Here is a 17,288-nt window from a genome sequence, read left to right as displayed (position 1 = left end):
AAAGGTAAAATTCTGAACCTTATATGTAACATAATTTTTTTTTCATCCACTTCAGCCTTCAGAATTCTTAATTGCAAGGTATATATGTGGAAATTTGTGCTTTGTCATATGAACACTGGGAGGAAATTGGCTTTCACTCACTTTTCCTAAAGAAGAAAGTTAACAAAGCTGTTTTGACCCTATCTCTGGTATCTAAGCATGCTTTGAAGAGAGTGAATGATTGTGCAGCTTTTGTATCAAAGGCAGTGCTGCTGCTGAGAAGGTGTGCTTTGGGTATGTAACCAAAAGCATGCTGATGAGGTCAAGTCTAAAATCTTGGATTCTGCTTTAGACAAGCATGTGTTCTTTGGCTCTTCTATACAGGTCAGCGATTAAAGAGGGAAATTTATTCAGGGAAGTTTCTAAGATCTTTCATATAGGCTAGTTCACCCTTTATAGTCCTTTCTTACCTCCAAAATATTTTTTCTGACAAGCAAAATGCAAAAAAGAGATGGCTGTGGAGGTAATAACAACAAGAAATGTTTTTTTTCCCCCAAATTGATAGATGCAAGTCAGTGTGATTTTTGTGGAGGAGAGGCAAACATTTGACAATAACAGTAATGATCCAGAGGGAAGCAGAGCGTAAGAAAATACTGCTTTTAGTGAGTCTTGATGGAGAGAAGGCATTCAGCAGAGTAAGCTGGGGTTTTACAAGCAGGGCAATGGAGACATTTGCATTTCCTGATTCAATAATAAGGGTAATTAGGAGAATATATGGGGCATTGTAGGCAAAAATTGAAGTGTGAGGGCCTTCCTGACAAATTGTCTCTGAACAGAGGAGCCAGGAAGCAGGTGTCTTCTATCACCCTTGCTGTTTGTTTTATATTTAGAGCCATTGGAAATGAAAATAAGGGACTCAGAAATTCAAGGATATAACCGTATGGCAATCAAGAAAAGTTGGCTTTATTTGAAGATATTGTTTTGTACCTGATAAAACCAGAAAAGGACATGTCAGTATTGTGGAATGTCTTAAGGACAGTTTCATGTCTTTTCGGTATATAAAATTAATGAAGACAAAACAAAAGCTATAGCTGTAAACTTAAGTACCTACACTTTAATTGGTCCAGCAATAGTCGTACTTATGGGGACACGATAAAATGAAGTATTTAGGAGTGTGGATTAAAAAGTGTTCTCTTATGGTAGCTAAGGATATGTCGGAAGGGTCTAAACAAAAGATAATACAAAAACTGAGAAACTGGAAGCTTTAATTTATAGATGTGGACAACAAGATACAAGCAGTGAAAATGTTTTTAGTCCCTTTGGTTTTGTACACAGGTCAGGCATATTTTTATCAACCAGAGAAGTTGTGGGCAGTAATTAATAAAGAGAAGGATTTTCTTTCTGGGAGGGGAAAGGGGCAAGGGTCAAGTGGGATAAGTTGATCCAGTAGAGCAAGATGGATTAGGATTACCTGATTTGAAGGGATATCTTAGAGCTGCACAGTTAAGGCTGATATACACAACACAAGCAAAAAGCTGCAATTCAAAGTGGAAAGGGATGATGTAGCAGAGGGGAAATTCAAGAAATAAGGAGAGAGTGAGATTTTGGATCCAGATTCTTAGAGAGTAACAGCCACCCAGAATGTTGTATTCATAAAGTAGCAGAAGGTATTCTAAGAACTAAGCCAACATGAGAATGGAAAAAGGAGATTTTTCTGCTAGGGATGACTGCAATTAAGGGTATAAAGAATAGGCATGGGAGGATGAAATTTAAATTTAATCAAGAAAACCGGCAAAGCAACCAATGTATTGGGAGTAAATGTCTAGAAATGGAAAGTTAATACAATGTGAAGAAGTCAAGAAGACATTTGGAGTGTAGGCAAAAGACTGCTTAGGGGAAGCCTAAGTGAAAGACCTGTTCTGCTAGAGTTTTTATTTGAATCTAGAAGAGAAGGCATGATTAGTAGGGCATATAAAATACTGCATAATTGTAGGAGTCAATCAGAGGAGGTTAGAAAAGATTGGTAAAAGAGATTGGATAAGCAATTCACAAGGAAGCAATGGGAGTACATATGTATGGCTCCAAAATATGCATCAAAGTGTAGAAGATTTAAGATTTTTTTCTTGGAAGTGTTTGCATGGGCATTTTTATACCCCAAGCAGACAAAGAATTTTTCCACAGGTAGATGGCAAACAGTGGTGGTGTGATGAAGGAGAAAGAGGTAACTGGAAACGTATGTTTTGGGAGTGTAATAGATTGACCGACTTTAAAAAATCATTACAGAGTACTCTGCCAGAAATCTTGGGTGAACAAATGGGTGTAAAGACATTTTTTTTTATTCTGGGATTCAGGCTCTGAATTGCCTAGACATAGTAAAGTCTTAAGTTTAATTCTGGTGGTTGCCAAAAAAGCAATTGCTAGTAAATAGAAATTGAAGTCTAAAAGGACGGCCACTGTGGTGCAGCGGTTAGCGTTGCTGCCTCACAGCAAGAGGTTCTCTGGTTCGATCCTCAGCTGGGGTGCCTTCTGTGCGGAGTCTGCATGTCCTCCCTGTGGTTGCGTGGGTTTCCTCTGGGTGCTCCGGTTCCCTGTCACATCCCAAAGACATGCTGTAGGTGGATTGGACACACTAAATTGGCCCTAGGTGTGAGTGTGTGCATGTGTGTGCCTTCTGTGGAAGGTTGGGCGCCGGGCTGGCAACTGGACACTGTAAAACTCCACTGCCAATCATGAGCGGACTGTGATCCGCTGTGGCGATCCCTAACCGGGAAAAGCCGAAAGAAGAAGAAGAAGAAATTGAAGTCTAAAAAAACTGTATTTGAAGTGCTGAATACTGTAACAGGGTTGCACCTGTTACTCCTCATTCCTGCCATGAAGTTGGTAACTTTAGATCTAAAAGAAGCTCATCACATCCCCATAGTCATAGGCTTCATGAAATGTTTTAGGATCTCTGTTTCAGGGTCACGCTATCAGCATTCTGTATTACCCTTTGGTTTATCTACAACTCCAAGGGTATTCACAAAGTGGCCTAGCCCCAGTCATAGCTTATTGCAGGCTGAATGGCATTCACATCTTTCCTTATTAGAACACCTTGCTTATCTTTGTAGAGTCTGTATTCAGATGCAAAGAGTCATTAAGTTGGGTTAGTTTAAAGTCCTCCTTGACTCTCTTTGCAAGATTGCGTTTTTGGGTTTTCTTTTAGGTACTTCTTGTCAAAGGTCCTTTTTACACAAGAGAAGGTGGATTTTTATCTGAATCTTTCCTAAGCTTCTCAAATCAATCTCAGGTTTCTGCAAGAGAATTTGTCAACATTCTGTGGAATGGTATATGAAAGGAGTATTTCACCTGAGACCTTCTTTAAAACAGTTTGCCTCTCCTTGGGAATTCAACTTTGTGCTGGAGGAGTTGACTGTGTCACATTTTGAACTTGGTCATCAAGCTGATTTAAGGTTATTGACTTGGAAAACTGCACTCATCAATGTGATGTCTGCCCAAAAAGCATCTTGAGTTGCAAGTTCAAATTTCAGGTGAGACCTAGCTAAATTTTAATAGGGATAGGGTCTTTTTTAAGAACAAACTCCTTATTCAGGCCCAGAGTTGTTTCAAAGTTTCATTTTAATCAAGCCATCGATCTGCCAGTTTTCTACTTAGAGGCTAAAATACAGGGGAAAAGGCTTCTACATACTCTGGATGTGGACAGGCAGTTCAGGTGATATCTTGACAGAACTAAGCCCTTTACAAAATCTGGCCAGCTATTTATTTCTTATCGGAGGGCAAAAAGTGGGCATCCAGTGTCTAAACAGATAGTTTCCAGCTGGTTGCCATCAGTTATTGTTTTGTCATTCCCACAAGTGAGGAATTGAAACATACTGTTAATGGGTAAGAGCAACTTACACAACTGTTACTTTACAGTCTAATTGTCTAATTAGTTATTTAAAGGAGAACAAATAAGTTGTCAGATGTGCTGATGAAACATTTTATTAAGCAATATAGTTCTGTGTATATTGGTGTTAAGATCAAAGCTTAGATCAGATTGAAGTAAATTTATTATTAAATTTATCAGGACAGACTTGCCTGTCACAAGTGCACTCAAAAAATAAAGGTCTTACTTTTCATAGACATTAGTTAAGCAAGATTCAGAGGGTAACATCATTATTTAGTCACTCCTGTACAAACAATGCATTGACTTCTAATCTCTGAGTTTCTGTTCAGGTTTAGCACTTCACAAAATCCATTCCTTACAACATTCATTGTCATCTTTGAGTTCCGTAGTTTGATTTATCCACTAAGCCTGTCAGCTCTATGCATCTTTTTTCCAGAAGATTCTATGCTTAAGTGCAGACGTGCACACTTGGCAGTGCATATGTTGACTATGTAAATACACTCATGTTTTCCACTTGCATTATTTTTATATTGATACCAGCTATCAGTGTTAAAAAGTCCTTTTTCTTGTCCTTTGATTTTTCTTGGTGAAAATTCTGAACTTGAGAATAACAGAGGAAGGTTCCTAATGGGATTGATTGAATGCTTTTTTGTGATTGTCTAATGTGTAGCGTAGAGTTTTTTCATAGTCTGTTTGGAGATTGGATTGGACCATTACCTTCTAGAGGTATGTCTGCAGCCCCTTGGGTCTCTCAGCAGAAATCATCCCTGAACAGCAAGGATTTGTTTCTCCTTGATGTTTCTTTTTTTTACACAAGACTTTGGGCTTAGAGGTGTCAGTCCTCTAGTTTCCACCTTCCATTCTGGAGTGCGTGCTGAGGTGTTCATGCTCTTTCCCCTCACCTGGTTGTCTTGGTTCTTTGTGTGCTTATTTTGTGTACCCAGAGTAGCCCCTTGAATCACACAATCATGCAGAAAGAGGCTTCTTTATATTATTATTATTACCATCCTGTCAGACCGTCTGGAGTAGCTGGCCTATATCTAGAAGGTTTTGCAGTATGAGCCAATATCAGGGCCTGTGGCCTACACATGAGAGGTTAGAGAGTTGTTGGGCTGCTGGTGAAACTTGGAGCTGAGAGTGCGATAATTTACCACTGTGGTTCTGGTCTGGTGCAAGACCCCTCTTAATGCATGCAAAACTTGAGAATGATGAGCTTCAGAGTCTTAGATCTTCATATTCTTGTTGAATGGTGTTTCCTTTAAACAGATTGTAATGCTTTGGCTTTCACTTGCATCTGTGCTCAGAGGGGGTCCACTGGTATCCTTCCTCAGCACCATGGTTTTCCCTCTGGTGAAGCCAGCCCTTTATTTTATAGCACAAGTCCTTTCTTCCTTTTAGCAACTCTACCTCCTCCATATTGCTTATTCTGTCTCACCTACTCCATGTTGGTTATACTGTCACACCTTCTCACAAGAAGTTGCTCCACTTCCCTTATTCTTTTGGTTTGCTGTAGGCGTCAAGGGCTGGGAGCTGTGAGTGGAAGGTACTCTTCGCTCTCAGCAGTTGATCTTCTTCAAAGGGGATTTCTCCCCCCATAGATTTCTGATTATGAAGAAATTTGTTTATGTTCATATACCAATGAGGATAATGTAGTTTCAGTCCAACTACCACTGCTGGAGGAAGAGAACCTTTAGGCAATGTTAGGTATTCTGTCTGGTACCAGAGAAAGCAGTGTTATTCACTGCTCTGCCTCTAGTGCTTGATTGGCCTCATTGCCACTGCCATGCTTCTGTGGTGCTCCTTTCCAGACTGCCTTCCATGTTGTCGTGCCATCCCTTGATGTCTGTATTTGATATTGCAGGTACATTTTGTTTTGCTTATTGATCTATAAAGAAAAGTATTCTTGATGAATTGGGGAATACACTTCCTTTGTCCCCCATGTCTGTGAGTGTCTTGTTTCTCCATATGGTTGTGGATGTTGGAATCCCTGCTATTTTGGACATTTGATACACAAGCAATGTCTGTCTTGATTTGCAGGATTCCTCTCTGCCTGTGTGTAGCTGGTTCCTCCAAATGGTTGTGGCTGATGGAGTCTGTTACTTCAGGCAACTGTTATACAAGCCTTGTTAGTGTTGATTTCCAAGAAAGTGTTCACTAGTGAGAAAACAGCAAACTGGTGAGTGCTGGGGATGATCATGTTCTGTAGTTGATGAGTGACATCCACGGGCACAGGTGCTTCTGGAAAAAATGCTGAATACTTATTGGTTGAGAGGATAAACTCAGCCACAAAACCCATCAAATGGGGTTATCTTTCTGGACCAAATGATGTTATGTTATCAAATGATATGTTTAAGTAGACACAATGTTTTTACTTTTCAGGATTTTCCTGAAACACTGACACCACCATTTAAGAAATTGTGGTATAAGTATTGCAGTTGTTAATTTGTAGTAGGCATTTCATAATTGCTTATTTGCACACATATTTACTATGGACATTTTGCACTGTTGTTTTCTGTGTAATTTGGACTTAAATGACTGAGATGTGGTCCCTTACTATCAAGAGTTTGCTTTCCATAGTTTTGGTTGTATTCCATGTGCTTCATCTAAAACCTGACACACCATTTCTACATTTTTTTTCATGGAATCTCATGTTACAGTTGATGTGTTAGGGAAAATGTTGTAAAGATTGAGAGGGGATTTGGCACCCTCACAGTGGTAAGCTAAAAGGCAGAAGATGCATCCCGTGACCAGATGCATTGAAGATGGCTGGAAGAGTTCCATAATACCTAGATAGATGGGTAGTAATAGCAGATAAAAGAAGCTATAGCTTCTATACCCAACTCTGGTAACATTCCATCTGAACCATTCTATACATTTATGAATGTCCCGTGTCTGCACTGACTGTGGTAAATTGACTATCCAGAGTCGAATAGCTGAAATGCTGCATGGTCTGTAAAAGAAACTATAATAAGAAACATGGAAAGAGCATAATGTGTATGATCTTGAGGAATAAAGTGAGAATTCAAACAGCTAAAGGATACGACTTAGTGGGAATTGTAAAGAATATTTGTGAAGGACTGAGATCTTGCATCATACAATCTGAAGGAATACATTTCAGACAGAATCGAAGACGTGTGTTACCTGTCTCTGAACCAGTGACGCAGCAGATTGCCTGTGCCGATGACTCTAATTTGCAGAGTGACTTTACATCTGTTCAAATCCAAAATGACAGTGTGCTTTCCTCAAATAATTTTGATACAATCCCTGATGTTCCAGTTGTGAAAGAATCCCCAAATACTGTCCCTGTTGCTAAACCCAGTCAAAGATTCTGTGTTACCCGATTAGGTAGAATTTCCAGACTGAATCCAAAATACACTAACTTGGATTTATATTTCTCAATTTAGCTGATCTGAAGCCTTTGAACAAGAACATTCATTTGTGTATGCACCTACATTGTATGTAGGGGAGGGAAAGAACCACCATATTGTGATACAGCTGAAACACGAAAAGACCCTTAGTGCTTAAAACGTAAATTTAGAGAAATGTGTAACCCTCAAATGATTATTACAATAGAAAGGCACAAATTTTACACAAGAAATCAAAAGCCTGGTGAAACTGTTGCAGCATACATTACCGACTTAAAGCTAAAACATGCAGATTTGATGATACAAGAGATGAGTTGACAAGACTCTCTTGTTTATAGTATTAATAATGCAATGAGAAAGATTTTGCTTTGAGTTAGTGAATTAACTTTGAGCAAAGCTATTGAGATTTGTGAAATACATGAGATTACAGAAAAGCATAAAAATATGCTTACGAATGAGAAGGTTTACAATATCTGCTAGTGTGCATGTGGATAGTGTGCAACATGGGGTTGGAAGGAAGAAGAAATATAAACCGAAGGGCAGTCCATACCCAACCTCATTGTTAACTGTCGCAGTTGTGGAGGCAGTCATGAACCTGAACGGCAAAAGTGTTTAGCTTTTGGTCAGCAATGTTACAAATGTAAAAAGTAGAATAATTTCAAAGGGCTTTGCAAGTTTAAAGTAGAGCAAACTTGTGTTGAAAGAGAGCATGTGAAGAGGTAAGTAGATCAGATGCAGACTGTAGCAAACTCTGAGAGCTGTAAGGAAACTTTCTATGTTGATGGTGTCTCTGTGAGCGATGAAACAGAGTAGATTATCAGTTGTCAGCAAAGAGTGAAATATTTTGTACTGTACAAATTAATGGAAAACCTATAGACCTTAAAGTAGACACTAGATTTAAGTGCAATGTTCGCATAAATGTTTGCCAACGTAAAAGCTGGTGAGAAACTTGATTCAGCAAAGTGTGCAAAACTAGTTGCTTATGGTGGTGAAGAGATTCAAACTGATGGCGCAGTAGTTCTTTCATGCCATTCTGCTAGAAACCTCCTTGACTTGCAGTTTTATGTAGTCAAAAGATGCATGCAGACACTGTTGGGCCTCAAAGACAGTCTGAGAATGGGACTGATTTCATTTAGTAAAGAGGTTCACTATATAAGTGTGAACAACAATGAGAGTTTTCACAGAATAGTTTTAATGAATATACTGATATTTTCAAAGATGAGCTTGGTAAACTTCCAGTCACATATTCAATTAAGTTAAACCACAAAGTAAGTTTGGCAGATTCCAGTAGCAGTGCAGAGCAAAGTAAAAGCAGGACTAGACAAAATGATGAATTTAGGTGTCCTTACTCCAGTAGAAGAACTGACTAAATGGGTATCCTCCACGGTTGTAGCTGATTTAAAAAAAAAAAAAAAGCTCTGATATTCTAATATGTATTGATAGAGACTTAAAGCACTTAAGTGTCTTCATTATTTGATACGTACAGTAGAAGTGGTAGCCACTTTTTTCTCGGTCTTGGATACAAAAAGCTCTTTTTGGCAAATTTCACTTGATCGCAAATCTTCATTGTAAAGTACATTCAGAACACCATTTGGTAGATAAAAGATTTTTGAGAATGCCATTTGGAATCAGTTCTGCAAGCAAGCAAAGTCTTTCAGCGTCCCATGGAACAAATTTTTTGTGCTTATCCATTTGCTTTTAGAGTAGTTAACATTATTGTCTGAGGCAGTGGTGAAGACGAACATGATAGAAACCTCAGGAAAGTTCCAGTCCATGCATGTGGAGTAAATCTTGAACTGAATCCTCAGAAATATAAATTCAAATTGAAAGAAGTCACTTGTGTTGGACATTTTTTTTTTTTTAACCAGTTCTGGCTTGCAACCAGAGCAGTATAAGAAAGCAGCAATTCTTGAGATGCAAGTTCCAGAAAATGTCACATCTTTACAATGTTTTCTAGGTATTGTCACATGTTTAGGAAAGTTCATCCCAAACTTGAGTGAGCTTTTTGCCCCATTACGTAAGGTGACTTGCAAAAATGTACACTGGTCTTGGCTGGAGCAATACCAAAGAGCATTTGATATCCTGAAGCAGAAAATTGCCAGTTCACCTGCATTGAGATATTATGATGTTCACAAACCTGTAACTCTTTCTTGTGATGCTCCAAAGTATGGCCTTGGTGCAGCATGTCTTCAAGAAGGCATACCAGTTGCTTATGCATCAAGAACCTTAACCCAAACAGAGATGCCTTGCACACAAATAGAGAAAAACTTTTGGCAGTAGCGTTCGCATGTTCGAAGTTCAATGATTATATTTATGGCAGACCTATCCATATACAGACTTATCACCAACCACTATTTTCAATTTTGAAAAAGTTAATGCATATTGCACCAGCACAATTGCAATGCATGATGTTAAAACTGAAAAAGTACAATTTCAGTATTGTTTATAAAAAAGGGCAAATACTCGTACCATGCACGCGCACCCAGACAAATGATAGAGCAGCATGAAAATGAAACCGCGGAGTTTGAAGTCATGGAAGTCAAAAATTTTTAGTCATCATGTCTTGATGAACTAAGAAATCACACAGCTTCAGATACAATTCTACAGAAGCTGAAAACCATTATCAGTCAAGGATGGCCAAAAGTGGTAATTCCTACAATATTACAACAGGAATATATAAAAATTTTGCATCTTGGTCACCCAAGTACTGATTTAACCAAAAGAAGGGCAAGATGCATTGCATTTTGGCCTTCTGTGGTCAAAGATATAGAGAAGGAAACTCTAGCATGTTCAATTTGTAACAGCACCAAACTGTATCAACAAAAAGAACCACTTCATCTACACCAGATTCCTGAAATACCATGGTCACTGGTTGTTTCAGATATTTTAGAATGGAATGGTCAGCATTACTTAGTGTTAGTAGACTCTTATTCAAGTTGCTTTGAAATTTACCTACTTCCTAACTTGACATCCAGCATTGTCATTACAAAATTGAAGAGACATTTTTTTGTCCATGGTAGTCCGCACAAAGTCATGTCTGATGATGGTGCACAGTTTACAAATCAGCAGTTTAAGAAATTTGCTAAGTCTTGGAACTTTGTTCATATCACCAGTAGTCCTGAGTATCCACAATCCAATGAGTTAGCTGAGTGTGCAGTTCAGAGCGCAAAACGTTTGTTGGAGAAATCCAAGAGAGAGATGGTACTGATGTGTTCCTTAGCTTACTTAATCTCAGAAACATGAAACATTCCTCGAGACAACTTGCTTGGTTCACCTGCTGTCAGAGGTTGATGTAAAGACAGACTAGAGCAACTTTTCCTGTCATTAAACAATTATTACCAAATGTAAATAAATGGTAGAGTAGTCAAGGCTCAACTTTTGAGAACACATCAGTCACAAAAGTTCTACTACGATAAGACCAGTAAATCCCTTAGACCGTTACTACAAGAAGAAGTGAGAATGCAAACAGCTAAAGGATATGACTGAGTGGGAATTGTAAAGAATATTTGTGAAGGACTGAGATCTTGCATCATACAATTTGAAGGAATACATTTCAGACAGAATCAAAGACGTGTGTTACCCGTCTCTGAACCAGTGACGCAGCAGATTGCCAGTGCCGATGACTCTAATTTGCAGAGTGACTATACACCTGTTCGAATTCAAAATGACAGTGTGCTGTCCTCAAATAATTTTGATGCAATCCCTCATGATCCAGTTGTGAAAGAATTGTGAAAGAATCCCCAAATACTGTCCCTGTTGCTAAACCCAGTCAAAGATTCTATGTTACCCGATTAGGTAGAATTTCCAGACCGTATCCAAAATGCACAGCGACTTGGACTTGAACTTGGTTTTGTTTGTTAAAATATTGATGTATTGTCTAGCTCTCAAAATGTGCTTGTTCTCCTATTTGCATGTTGAACAAAATTAGAGGGAGGATGTAGATCAGTGTATTTATTGTACCTAGTCAGCCACTGTATTCTGAGAGCACGTGTATATGTTACTAAGCACATGCAAGATCGGTGTAATTTTGTATAGTTATTCAGAGTGAGTGCTAGCTTGAATGGAGATGCAAATGTGAGTGTGTTAGAAATAATGAATCAGTCTTAGCATATGTAGTTTGAAGTATATGTTCCAATTACAGCTCCTGATGTGTTTATGTACAGTAAACGACTTGACTCCATCTCGTGCTTCAGTATCTCATTTGAATACAGGAGACATGCGACAACAAAGTCAAATGCTTTGCGTGTGTGTTTGCATGAGAGATGCTGACTGAGTTTCACTTTGAAGACAGTGTGTGGGTTAAATGTATATTCACTGCTAGAGGAAACAGTGTAAAGGAATGGGAGTGAGTTTGTAGAAAATGATATGAGGCAATTAGCTAGATGAATGACCGGTACCAACTTGCATTTCAAGCAAAATTGTCATGTAATTAAGATGACTCCTAGGAGTTACCACTGACCAACCACTCAAATTCACAAAACGCATATCAACAGCCATCACTAAGTCCACAAAAACTAGGTTCTCTCTATCTCTGTAAAAGTTATCTAACCACTGAATCTCGAATTGCAGTAGCCAGGATCCACCTCCTATCTACTCTACTTTATGCATCCCCAATTCTAATTAATCTTTACAAAACTGACCTTAATAAACTTTCCATCGATTATAACAAAATGTGTAGATTTGCTACCAGTGCCAAATCACGATCCCACCACTGCCTTTCCCTACAAGCCTTGCACTGGCTTGAATTTCCGAACCTATTAAGGTGCCATCAACTCAGCCTAGCTCATCTAATTCTGTACTGTCCCGAGAAAACCCCCGACCTGACTGGCATGCTGAACTTCTACAATTCAAATAGACAACTTTGGTCCTCCAACAAAGCCTTAATCAAAATAATTCCATGCAAAAACAACTCCAGGGAATCGCTATTTGCCCATAAAATCGCAAAAATATGGAACAACCTTCCCCCTGACCTCAGACTACAAAACTCCACACCCTCCTTCAAAAGCCTACTTAAAATATACCTCTTCACCAATCATCTTTGCAACTATAATTGACCCCCTGAAGCCTCATCCACTCACTGTTTCTACACCCAATCTGTCCTGGACAACGCACTCTAACTATACCTATCCATGCGTGAGCAGTAACCTATACATGAGAGTGTGTGTGTGTGTGTGTATATATATATATATATATATATATATATATATATATATGTGTGTGTGTGTGTGTGTGTGTGTGTATGTATGTTTGTGCGTATATATGCTCTTACATGTATATTTGCTTGAATGTATATATGGAAACTTAAACATTTATATACTCTTATTCAGTTGTGAAATATCTTGCAGTGCTCTACCAGGTTATCTATTCTCATTGTATATTTTGTACACTTGTATTTTCAACCAAAAGGGGGAATATCCTCTTATTGTATACTAACTGCTGTAAAGTCTACAATATGTATGCTACTACTCTGTAATGTCTCTCTTGTAAACTTATGGGGTTTTTCTCCCTAGGACTCTGCTGATAACGGACACTTGTCCAGTCGGACTATCCTGGCAAACAAATGTTAAACAAATAAATTATATTAGCTTTTTAACTGTGCCTTAGTTGCTTGGTTGTGTCTCCTAAGGTTAAAAAGGTAAAAGAAATGCAAGAGACCTGTAACAGGTTTGTGTGAAATAAAGGTGCATAGTCTGAAAACGAGAAGTTGAAAAGGTAATTGTAAGAGATTTGCTTGACTTTTTCAGGTTGCAATAAATGTTTCACATGGAGAACACCAGGAAATGAGCAGATTCACTAGCAAACATTTTAATAAGAATACAAGTACTGCAAAGTACACTGTTGAAGCGGAAAAATACGGGATAATTGTAAAGAATAAGAAATAACAGAGGTACTTTTCCATTAACGGGGCAGCTGTTGTCGCCTAACAAATTGGTCTACATTTTCTGAAATAAATGAAATGGGTAACTCTTTATTGTTCTCAACCACAGTCAAAACAAATATATGTGTAACACTATGTTAAGCATACCCACCCCTCCGAAAATTACACATTTCCAAAGAATGGTAAATGATCGATTGAATGAAAAACTTTTACTGAGTAAAATGGGTATTCTGAGTCATCCTAAAAATTTAACTGAAGCGTAAGTACTCTTGCAATAAAGTGAAATGCAAAATTATGATTATATTCACAGTCCACCTTTACACAGTTTACTCTTTCAGATTGTGGTCAAGTGGACTACTTTCTCCAGTACAGTGCAACTCGCTGTTTGGTCTCCTGTCAGATCTTTCAGGCATGCAACAATGAGTAAACACACTCTAGCACACAGGCACGCGCACACACACACACACACACACACACACACACACACACACACACACACACACACACAGACCTCTGTATGAAAATCCCTGTGATTCCCATTATGATCGCTACCCAGCCATTCATTTATTTACTAAGTTGTAACCATTGTGGAATGTAAACACTGGGAAAATTATCTGTGCACTGCAAAAACCTGATTTTTGTTTTATCAACCACATTTCATAAACTACTGGCACCATGCTACTCAAACTGGGTTATGCTTCTGTTTTAAACATAAGACAATTGCTGTGTAAAGGGGTGTTCTTCATTCTATTATTATTAAGGTAAGAAAAATGTTTTAGTAGAGGTGAACATTTTACTGTATTCTTTCTTTGCACATGGTCAGAGAAGAAAGGCAAAAGAAAAACCACAACAGTACTGCAAAATAAGCAGTAGTGATGTCAGAAAATGAACAGCACTCCGACAAGGTAGACAACATTAAAACCAGCCCCCAAAAAAGCTGCTGCCCCGTTAATGGAGAAGTACCATAACTGATGAAAAAGTGAACCTGTAATGATCAAAGTTATAGTGAAGTATATATGATAGGCAGTATAGTATGGAAAAAGAAGGGAATTAGATATGTCGAGAATGGAATGATAAGGGAAGTGACAAAAAAGATGAAAATGGTTGTAGTTAAAGGAGGATTTTCATTTTTGATGAGCGGCTGAGGCATGAGGGAATTAAGAAAGTTGCGATGAGGATACTGAATAGGAAGGCCAGAAAGAAGAGAAGAAACAAAGTGTAGTCTCATAAGAGAGGTGAAAGGAAATGGATGGGAGAATACGTGGCACAGTTTATAAAGAGTGAGGAGGGAAAAACCTTAAAAGGTTAATGGTACATTTGGATTAGGAAGAGAAAGCTAGAACAGATGTTGAAGGAAGTCTGCAAGATGCATAAAAGGCTCAGCACACCAGGACTGTTGTATGATTAAGAACTGCATCAATTGTATGAAATGCCACATAGTATGAAGATTCAAGGTTTGAAAAAGTGTGAGGGATGGAAATTAGGAAGGAAAAAGGCAAATAATGAGGACATGGCAGGTGTGTGTGTCACTGAGGACATTGTGGGAACAAGTTGCTGAGACCAGACCTATTATAAGGAGATGAGACTAAGAGACAACTGTAAATTTAGGGTGGGGGTTAATGGCCCTAGAAATTGAATGTTAAGTTCATGCATATAGCGTCATGGGTAAAATTCAAAGTAGTGAAACAGTGGATGATGGAAGATCAAGACCAACATGTTTTTATTTATTTTATTTTACCTTTGTTTACCGGGCTAGTCCAACTGGATATATTTCCATTTTCAGCAGAGGCCCGGGGAGAAAAGCTCCACACAGTTACATACAAAAAAAATTATCAAGCACAAATATATAAAGAAGTTATGTTAAAAGTGATCATTAGTGTAAAAAAAAAAAAAAAAAAAGCATCATACTATTTGTGAAACACAATACCCAATAGGACAGGACACTCCTACAGTAAGATATCTGAGGTAGTTTACAATACATTCAAAGTTTAATTTGTATCCTAGTTGTTTCAATAATTTATGACAGTTTCTACTTCCCGAGAGGTAAGTAATATTGATTGGTGAATGGAGGCAGTATAGAGATAGGAAATAGAGAAAGAAGAAGATTAGCAGTTTTGGAAGGGACTTTGTGTTCAATAAGGCTAGCAAGGAAGATGAGAGGTGGTAGGCCATAAAACCAAATGAAGTGCATACAGAGGTGAATGTGGAAGTTGTGAAATCTTAGCTTCTTGAAGATCTAGTCTGTAATTTACAGTTGATCGTGCTGCTGATTTTATATCCCTTGATACTGCAATCCCAGAGGTGATTATGTTAGAGGGGGTACAAAGGATCTTCCCTTCATTCTTCTCAACTGTTCAGAATTTTGCAGGATGTCTAAATTTTTGCCTAATATTTTTGTTTTCATAATAAAATGTTTTTTCCTGGCATATCACTTTGGATTGAAGTTATTAAATAATGACAGACATTTTAGTTTCAGATTTCATATTCTTCATAAAATGCATTATAATGCAAAACCTGTTCTAGTACCTTTTATAAGAGCAATATTTAAAATCTGTCCCTGATTATGTTCCCTTGTCTCCCCATTATTTTTGGCTACGTATGCAATTCTTGCAGTCAGTGGTTGAGAGTTATGTTCCCCTTGGATGGTGGGTAGATGGAGCAAAGTACCATCACTCAAAAATAAGTAAAATTTGGTGTACTGTGAGTTCAGTGCTCATTAGAACAGTCTAGTTGATATTCTCTTTGTAAAGATGGTCCCCACAGATTCAACATGCATCCATGGAAGTTTAAACTGCAAAAAATGTGATTTAGGGGAAGATGTACATTGTACTCAAAGTAGGCTCATAGGAGATTACTAGGTTAACTGCCTTGGAGCCCTTACAAGCCTAGTCATATTTATCCAAAGTTGCCCTAATTGTCGGTGGTTAGGTGAGTGAAGTTTGCAGAGGCAAGGGTCTAGAGTAGTTAATTTCCTCTGTCCAGGAAGGACATGGTTACTGCCCTAAGAGTGAATTTGCAGTCGCCCATCCATTGATCTAGGTTGCATTTGAAGAGGGTCAGGGAGAGGCTCTGTTTCACATGAATTGGAAGCTTGTTCCGGAGAAGTCACTCTCTGGGAGAGGCATCTATCTCTCCAGCATGACCATGTCAGAGGATATATTAAGATCCTGGGATCGAGTGACCCTCCTGAACTTTTGATGTATGAATGTGTAGCATTTCCTTCAGGGCCAGGTCAGACACTGCCCTGTAAGCCAAGCGCAGGTCACCCCTTGGCAACCTGTAGGAGACAGAATGCACTGACAGGGCTTTCAGTCTTTCCACGTAAGACTCGTTTTATGTATCCTGTCATGTCTTGGTAAGAAACGTCTGTGGTTTCTCCAGCTGTTGCAGGTGTCTGATGAGGTACATGCAAAAGGGAGCATTGTACTCCATTATTGGTCTGATGAGAGCCGAGTATAATGAAATTATAACATCCTTAGAGATAGATGCGATGCCTTTACTTATGTGTGCTACATAGAAGGGATTTCCTTATTGCTGTGGATACATGGTGGTCAACGTTCAGATTGCTATCAACCTCAGTACCCAGATCACGTACTACTGGGTCTACACTTGGGGGGGGGTGATGTCTAAAATGTAATTAGCAGGGATGTCAGCTTCCCCAAAAGGAATAATAATGCATGTTTTTGCTTTTAGCTTTAATCCATGGCTTTGTTACCAGTCATTTGTCTGCGTTAACCCTGTCTGCAGTATATTAACATCATTGGGGGACTCTGTGATGGCTCCCATTTTGTAATCGTCATTGAAATTGGTCATCCACAGGCTGTCCAAGTTTGCATGGACTGCTGAGAAATAAATTCTGACAGTAAGGAACTCAACACAGAACCCTGTGGTATGTCACTGGTGACTGGTATTTAGATAGAGGTGAAGTCATCCACTTTGACGCTGTGTATCCCGTTGGTGAGCCAGTTGGCTAAAATCTGGTAATATAGGGATTAAATCCAAATTGGGATAGTTTCTTTATAATACTTAAGTGGGTGTGTGTGTCAAAAGCCTTGGCTAGGTCAAAATAGGTGGTATGTACTGTCTTTCCCTTGTCCAGGGCCTTGGTGACTTTCTCGAAGAAGTCAACCATGTTTAACAGGCATGATGTACATTTAATGAAGCTAAACTGGGTTGGGTCCAG

The 17,288-nt window shown here is 38.6% G+C and overlaps 1 protein-coding gene across 2 annotated transcripts in view; it reads left to right on the top strand.

Annotated features, from left to right (window-relative positions):
* Positions 1-17,288, top strand: part of GAN (gigaxonin) — a 1,111,762-nt gene that overhangs the window by 469,281 nt on the left and 625,193 nt on the right. The gene's annotated exons all lie outside the window — the stretch shown is intronic.

The sequence above is a fragment of the Protopterus annectens genome, chromosome 8.part1 (genome assembly GCF_019279795.1).
Source record: "Protopterus annectens isolate FY-2018-M chromosome 8.part1, PAN1.0, whole genome shotgun sequence".
NCBI lineage: Eukaryota > Metazoa > Chordata > Ceratodontiformes > Protopteridae > Protopterus > Protopterus annectens.
Note: the sequence above shows the minus strand (reverse complement) of the source record. Positions and strands in the feature narration are given on the sequence as shown.